This window comes from Rutilus rutilus (assembly GCF_951802725.1).
Source record: "Rutilus rutilus genome assembly, chromosome: 18".
Classification (NCBI taxonomy): Eukaryota; Metazoa; Chordata; class Actinopteri; order Cypriniformes; family Leuciscidae; genus Rutilus; species Rutilus rutilus.
The window spans coordinates 32,477,029-32,486,102 of NC_140231.1; the positions used below are offsets into that span (position 1 = coordinate 32,477,029).

Genomic DNA, 9,074 nt, shown 5'->3' on the forward strand with positions numbered 1-9,074 from the left:
TCAGAGAGTGATTCAATCCAACAAAGTTGTCAATATGTTCTCAATGCATCACCTCTAAACAGCAGGACTAATATGAATATGCGTGATATGATATATGAATGATATTTGATAAACTATTGTTTCACAAATGCCTCATATGTACAATAAAAATAATTAAACCAGAAAGAAACAAAACACATCCCTTCATAAATTATAGTGTTTTATGGCAACAGTTTTCTGAACTATTATTCTTCTACATCTGTATGAGATGACCATGCACTGCTTGAGCGATGACACTGACACAAGTATTTTCACACTGTTGCTTTACTGTTCAGTTCATCTTGTATACAGGTAACACTCAGTGTTTACTGCGCATGTGCAACACAACAGAGGATCAATACGGGTGTCGGAAGAACAAAACATGCAACACTTAGAATGCAATTCACAACCATTTAACCAGTTCCCCTTATCAAACAATCAAACTTCAATACTAATTTTAGATTAAAGTACTGTATTAAATGTAATTCCATCTTTTGCTTAGTTACAAATTATGGAAGTGAACTTTGCTCTCTTAGACACCTTTGGGCAACGTTTTTTCTCATGTTTCTGCAGACTAGATGATTGGGTGAAACTCTTCCCACATGAAGAGCACTGGTGAGGCTTCTCTCCAGTATGAATTCTCTCATGATCTTTCAGGTGTCCTGACTGAGCGAAACTCTTTCCACAGTGTGAGCACTTGTACGGTTTCTCTCCAGTATGAACTCTCTGGTGTTTTATTAAGTTGCTGGATATATTAAAGCTCTTTCCACAGTCAAAGCACATATAAGGTCTCACACCAGTATGAAGACGCTCATGCACTTTTAAACTTTGCATATGTGAAAAACTCTTTCCACAAAAAGAACAAAAGTGAGGCTTCACAGCAGCATGAGTTGTAAGGTGTCTTCTAAAGCTTGATTCAAAAACAAATGTTTTATCACACTGATCACAGCTGAATGATCTCACTCCAGAGTGAGAGCGCAGATGATTATCGAGAGAGCTTTTGTAAATGTAACTGTTTCCACACTGAGTGCATGTATAAGGCATTTCTCTAGTGTGAATTCTCATGTGTCTCTTAAGGCCTGATTTACATACGAAACTATTTCCACACTCAGAGCAGGTGAAAGATCCTTTGACTCCAGATTTTCCAGCTTGTTTCTGTGTGAAATTCTCTTCAGTCTTTGAAACGACTGCATTTCCATCTTCATTTGTGAAATAATGAGGTTTTTGAAACTGATGCTGTTTGTCTTCATTCACTTCCATCAGGTCTAAAATAAAAAAAATCAATTCCCATAATTCAATAAAAGGATAAATGAGAAACAAAAATAAATAGCAAAATCTCAATTTCGCACAAATCCAGTTACTACTGAGTCTACTAGTATCTAGTTTTAGATGTTATTTTTATATGTCAGTTTTCATCTTAAAGGGTTAGTTCACCCAAAAATGACAATTCTGTCAGTAATTACTCACCCACATGTTGTTCCAACCCCGTAAGACCTTCGTTCATCTTCAGAACACAAATTAAGATATTTTTGATTAAATCTGAGAGCTGGATCACTCCTCCATAGACTTCTAGTTCTAGGTGACCGAAACTTGCTGGCCCAGAAAAGTTATTAAAGAGATCGTTAATATAGTCCAAGTGACTACAGTGGCTCAATCTTAAGTATATCAAGCGACGAGAATACTTTTTGTGCGCAAAAAACAACAAAAATAACGACTTTATTCCACTATTCATTTCCTTCTCTCTGGGCCTCGAGTTAGTTCACATTAGGGCTGGGCGATATATCGGATGACATTGTTAGGCGCATCTCGTCAGTAAAGCCGTTTCCTTGATTAGTAATAAATCGCCTTCACCTGCTTTCAGATGGAGCGGCATTCACTACAAAGAGCTGTAGTTAACTGACAAGCTGAGCCATATCGCATTAATTATCGCTGGCGATACGTCCGCGATATTAATGCGATATGGCTCAGCTTGTCAGTTAACTACAGCTCTTTGTAGTAAATGCCACTCCATCTGAAAGCAGGTGATGGCAATTTACTACTAATCAAGGAACCGGCTTTACTGACGAGATGCGCATAACAATGTGATGCGATATATCGCCCAGCCCTAGTTCACATAGTGTTTTTGCGCAGCCCGTCTGTGTTACACGTCACCACGTAGGCTTACTATTGGCCGACGCTGGTCATGTGTGTGATGCGTGTGACGTACCACACAGACGCGCTGCGCAAAAACACTACGTGAACTAACTCGAGGCCCAGCTAGAAGGAAATGAATAGTGGAATAAAGTCGTTATTTTTGTTTGTTTTTGAGCACAAAAAGTATTCTCGTCGCTTGATATACTTAAAGGTGCATTGCGCAATAGTCTGAATTTTCGCAGAATTACGCCCCCTCTGGCGGCAAGCGAAACTGCAACCAGAGGTGTGCACGCTCACGGACCACACGCACACGCACGCTTGCACGAGCACTGGTCATAACCCAAGGAGCATCAGCCGCACAAATCTTTTGTTTACAATCATAATGTCTTCAGAGGTAATAAAGTTTTAAATCTGCAAGTAATTTAAAATATGTGAAAGGAAAGGCAACTGAGTAAGTAACACACTTATGTGTGAGGGGAAAAATGGGGGTAGTAGAAAACTTCGTTTTTTATTCCCATCTATCTCCATGTTGAACTGTGTTATGCGTTTACTGTATCCACTTATGACTATTATTATGGAAACACGTTTATGAACAATATAAGTTATTACTTTGTAAAAGCTCAAAATAGTAATCATGATACCATACCATACACAGTCGGTCAACAAAGTACACCCAAATGTCTCAAGGTAATAAACAATCAAGTGGCACTATGACGTTTCCATAAAAGCCAAACAGGCTAATCCGCCGAAGATTTGCGGGGGTTTAGCCTGTTTTATTGATCAGCTAAGTAGCATATTCCAATAGCAATACATCGTAATTAAGCAGTAATTTGCTCAAAATTTGTGTCTAAGTATCTAACTTATATATCAGCATTTTATATCACAATCATTCTGAACCTGATCACTGACAATGGTAAGTTAGTAAAACCTATTCCGATTGTACATTTATCTAGCTTACGCTAAAGCATTACACATTTTATGGATCGTCATTTATTGTCATTATTGGCCGTATCAGACATTAGAGAATGGGATATATCTTACCTTTTTATCAAGAAAAAAGCCAACTGAGGATCCCGTTTGAGCCCTAGAGCAGACCGGAGATCTCTCCGTTTGTTGAAAGCCTTCCCTATGTTTACTCTCGTCTTACCCCGACGCCTGTCTGACTCCAATTTGGACCTTTTGGTTGCACTAGACAAAAGTTCTCTTTTTTTTATCTTACGTGGAGTTTGCGTTGGTGTTTGAAATGAACTACAAGCCGGTCTCTTAGAATCCATTTTCTACGGAGAATGGCGGCGTCGGCGCATACACAAACCTGCCAGACATATGAGCGTACCGTGAACGCGCATGACGTCACGCCCAGTCTCAGATTCCGACCCGAATCCCTCTTATTTATTTTACTGTACAGGATTATAGAGGCAATCGCAGTGATCAGAGAAGGGCTCATTCAGTCCATCAGGCAATTGTTTAAGCATGTATGGGTTAGAAAACGGGTATTTTTAACATGAAAAGTTGCGCAATGCACCTTTAAGATTGAGCCACTGTAGTCACTTGGACTATATTAACAATCTCTTTAATACATTTTCTGGGCTAGCAAGTTTCGGTCACCTGGAAGTCTATGGAGGAGTGAGACAGCTCTCAGATTTCATCAAAAATATCTTAATTTGTGTTCCGAAGATGAACGAAGGTCTTACGGGGTTGGAACAACATGAGGGTGAGTAATTACAGACAGAATTGTCATTTTTGGGTGAACTAACCCTTTAATGTTCTTCATCAGTCATTAAAGAGAATGAAGGAAAACACCAACCTATTTGTTCCTCTGTATCTTCATCTTTTATTCTGCAGGGTTCTTCCTTAATCTCCATCTTTACAATAGTATTTCAGTAGTTTCTCCTGGAGTAATTCCTCCTGCTTGCTTCTCCTGTGGGAAGATGGGAATATTCCCCAGCATTTAAACTCTCATGAACGGCTGTGGGAGCTTCACTGACTGAAGGAGTGAATTGTGATCGTTGTTGCTCATTTAGCAGATGATCATCACACTTACAATCACTTGCAATTATCCAGGTGCAAATAGTCATTTAGAAACAATTCCATGATTACAGAATTTACACTTTGGGCTTAATAATCAAGCCTCATTTTGACTTTGTCCCTCATGTTCCATGGTCCGTGTACTTTTGCGTCCATTCCTTTTTCCTTTTTTAACCCATAATTGAAAAACGAAAAATGAACGGTTGTTGTATTTTTAAAGTGCAAAGTTGAACACCAACATTTGAATATGATCTGCAAAAATAAATAAATATTGACCTATTTTCAGATTTTTGTTAAGATTAAGATGAAAATTGATATGTCATATGAAACTGACAATACATCTAAAACTAGATAGACTCAGTAGTAAACTGGATTTGTGCTAAATTAAGATTTTTTTTTTTCAGACCCGATGGAAGTGAATGAAGACAAACAGCATCAGTTTCAAAAACCTCATTATTTCACAAATGAAGATGGAAAGTATCGTCACTTGCGCGTGCTACAAGGGGAATGACAGCATAAGAAGCGCCATTTTTTAATATACAGTTGAAATATAATACTACTGTTATTGTGCCACGAAATGTAGTTTTAAGAGTTTTTCAGGCGAGAATTTAGTTGTTTAAAGCTCAAATCTGTGGTTTATTTATAAAGATTTATGAAAAATTGATCCAGGTTGTGAGATCCAGGCACTCACCGGGCGCTCATGTACCCCGCCTGGAACAGCCTTTCCTCGGCTAGTCGTTCTGACGTTTGCCGCTGACTCTGACGTCTCAGTAGTGATTAAACATGATATATAATTCGTCTTGTGTACATCTAACGGGCGATATTTGGTCTCGTGAATCTATTATTTGTTCCCTGGCCAATCGTTTTGACTGAGGGCTAAGTGAAGTTTCATAACTTTATATATATAAGCAATTTAACTTTACCGTTGTAAGTGTAACCGTGCTACACTCTAAACGTGAGCTAACACTGTGCTAGGTTTGGAAGGAGCTAAGTGATATAAACTGTACCCATAAAAGGAAGTATCAGGCCAGGTAAGTTGTAACCAGTAACGTTTACTCACAATACGGATCTAGAAAAATATTTATGGGGTGGCGAGAGGGGGGCAGGAATTTTTGAGGGGTGGCAAGTCTGGCAACATATGGCAGACGTATATATACTGAATTTAGTCACAGTTAAATTGGCCATAACTTTTAATTCGTTGCTGCCAATAGGGATGGGTATCGTTCAGTATTACTACTCTTACCAATACTCCTTATCGATCCGGTACTTTAACGGTATTCTTATCGGTTCTTTTTGTTATATTAAAAAAAGGGAAAAAAATCATTTAGAACACAATTAATATTGCTTTATATTTTGAAATGTTAAATAAATATCTATAGCAAAAGAAAAAGCAATGCTTTAACAAAATAAAACATGTATGTTATGCAGAAGGGTGCAGGCTTTTGTGTTTTATATACAGAAGACATAGGACACCAAAAACAAAGCACAAACACATGGTCAAACAAAAAAAGTATACAGTAAAACAAATATACAAATTATATATCCAGTGCTTTAATTTCAGTAATGTCTACTGACATTACTGTTCAGGAGTAATATGGGCTAAAAAGACATCTAATAAAGTCAGATGTAAAATAACACTGCATAGTTTATCATAGATAGATTTATATCATTCAAGAGCTGCGACTGATTTTCTGTTTGCCTTTTGTTGTTTGATTCACATTAATGGAGCAATCGTCAGCAGGTTTATTAGACTGCTGCCTCTTTAAGACCAAATGCAGATCTAATCATTATTACGCATCATATTTTCTCCCAACTATTAACGCCCATACTTAATCCTATTGTATTTGTTATTATCCCAGTTGTAACCTGGTTTCATTGCTGTGATATCTGAGAGAAATTGGATTTAATAGGACTGCTTAGCTAATCAAATGATCGATCTCCTAACTGGCACTGTATTGTGTGTTGTAACGTAACGTACGTCGGCGTAACGGCGACCATCAGTAAACGTTATGGATACAAACAATATATTTTTTTTTTATTAAGCTGTTCTTGTCTTTACTAAAATCAAAATTAGGCTAATCAAAGGGAAGAGTGCTCTTACAAATCACGAGGGAGCGATTTGACCGCTGATTTTGGCTAACGTAATAGACTCGCTGTTTTTGCTGATACTGAATCGTCTTTAGCATACAAATACATTCATTACAAATGTAACTTTAAGTTAAACGTGTGTTTAAACTGCACCTGGGGAAACTCACTTCACCTTCAGAGGCTCTGGGGCAGCTCAGTCTCTCCAGTCGGGTTGCAGGGCCACCGCACCGCAGCAGACTCGCTGTGTGAGCCAGACTGAGCAAACGCCGCTCTGCACGTTTGAATCAGGGACGTAAGGGGGAGGGGCTAATAATACATTTAAAATTCAAAATTAAATTGTTCACTTTTGGTAAATGTATTGTTTAGTTCACTGTTTTGAGAAGCTTGTGGACATAGTGTTTTTACAAGTACAGTTTTTGGATCATCAAAGTTAGGGGGGCAGCTGGGGGGGCAAGGCGCTAGAGTGGGGGGGCACCCTTGCCCCCCTGTAGAGCCACCCATGGATAAAAGGGATCTTCCAAGTAGTTCTCACTCTGTCCATAAGACCTGACCTGTTTTTTTTTTTTTTTTTTACAAACAGAAACTTTAAAATGATGTTCTATATACGTTGTACAACAATCATACTAAGCATAACAACCATGTAACATTAAGCATCACATGCTGCATAATACTAAATTATCACATGTTCAGGCCTATTTATCACACTTCAGTTCAAACTTCAAATCTCAGCTCAATATCTAGATATATCTACAGTAACCAGCATATAACGTACAACCTTATACTTATTCAATAACAGCTGATAATAAATCAACAGAAATTACATCAAGCTACTCTTATCCCTGTATTAGAAAGACTGTAGGCAGTACAGGATCTACATAAGTTGAGTTGCAACACATAACTGTAGTTGCAATGCTAATACTCTAATTAGAGTAGCCTACCCTTATCATAACAAAATGTTTTATCTACCCACAGCAGAATTTAAACATTAAAGTTTAACATTTCCACACACCACATTAAAATAAAATAATCATAGAAACCATATAGTAGGCTATTGTTTTCCTCAAATAGCAATGCTGTGTAATTCACTCAGCTACTCCTTAAAACAAAGCAAATGAACTTAAAAACAGCTGTGTTCAGGTAACTTAAATATCAGCTTACTATTTCAGTTGCTAATTAAAATTAAAACTTTGTATCACTGTCAGCAATCAAATACTATGGCGCTAGGCAGTGAACACCCCCTTAACTCTTAATACACATACAGTTAGCAATAGTAACATCATGCAGTTCACTAGCTTACCGAGACAAATAGAGGTGGAAAACGGGATTTTTTAAAACTCCCGGCTGCTCCTCCTTATCCTGACTTCTGTGTTGGTTCTTTAGCTTCTTCTTCTTCCTTCCGTTTCATGGCCGACCGTTCACTCCTTAGGAGTATTATCGCCACCTACTGTATACCTTGCGCACATGAGTAATGGATCTGAATTGCAGGAGAGAGAGAAAAAAAAAAAAAAAAAAAACTTTAACATCCCAGAGGATCAGAGACCAAGCTTCAGCTGACGCTGCGTGTTCAGCTCCTCCAGCTTCCACACTGATCTCCTCAACCTCCAGGATGATCAGAGCTACTTGCTCCTTCTCCTCAGGCTCTAGATCCGATGATCTAGTCCTGTAAGCTCTAAAAAGGATATCACGTCCTTAAACCCCTGTCTATCACTCAAACCCTTTCCCAATAAGTCCATTATACTCACTGGCCTGTTCTTTATATTTCTAAAAAGATCGCTACGCTGTTCTTCATATTTACTACATTTAAAAAACACGTTCTACTGTTTCAACATCACCACATTCATCACACATACCAACCATTTCCATGTTTTCCCATTAATGCCAGTGTTGAGTTTAACCCTGTATGACCCATCCTTAGTCTAGAAATAATTACTTCTTCCTTTCTATGTCTTCCATAGCACAATTCTTTTTTCCCTATTGATTTTACAATACTATAATACCACCTACCTGTACTCCCATCTTTGTTGCCATATTCTTATTATTTCTCTATTAATTATTGATCTAACTTCATTTCTTCCTAAAGGTATCTTAATATCTATCAAGTCTTTCCTTAACGCTTCTTTTGCTAATTTATCCCCTATTTCGTTTCCTACTATCCCAATATGTGCCGGCACCCAACGAAAGTATACAATTATACCCTCTATGTTCAGCCTATATAATAATGTATAAATTTCTACTAGCAGGTCTTCTCTGTCAGTTTTTGTTGACATTATACTTTTTAAATGCTGATGCAGAATCTGAGCAAATTACAGTCGGCATCCTATTTGGTTTAATCTCCTCTAACCACTGCAATCCTACTATTATAGCAGTTAGTTCTGTTGAATATACAGACATTTTATCACTCAGCCTTAAACTTATTTTCTTCTCAAATTTTGGAATATATACTCCTATTCCCACTTTTTGTTCAACTGGGTCTTTAGATCCTATACAAGAATAAAAAATGTATCTCATAAAACCATTAATTTCATAACTATTAGAATATCTTTCTTCTGCTTTCTCCCGATCCTCCAGCAGTCTCATTTCAACATTAGGTTCAGGAATATTCCACACTGTTGCTTTATTATTATTTATTATGAATTTCTTAAATAAACAAACTTCAACAACATAAGGGCAGATCCTTTGAGCAGTGCATTTCTCTCTAAAGGCGCATCCGCTTTACAGCGGAGATGGAGATATGTTTGCAGCCGACACTGATTTAGAAAACTCTAAGTTTATTAATAAACAATTAAAATGCCTCGTTATTTTTCAGACAC

At 37.6% G+C, this 9,074-nt stretch overlaps 1 long non-coding RNA gene across 1 annotated transcript; it reads right to left on the reverse strand.

The window, feature by feature from the left end:
* Positions 1-291: 291 nt before the first annotated feature.
* LOC311277131 lies at positions 292-7,703 on the reverse strand. Its single transcript, XR_014625167.1, has 3 exons — positions 7,562-7,703; positions 3,956-4,069; positions 292-1,283 (listed from the first exon to the last, which is right to left on the reverse strand). It is a non-coding gene; the product is annotated as an uncharacterized lncRNA (long non-coding RNA).
* Positions 7,704-9,074: the final 1,371 nt, after the last annotated feature.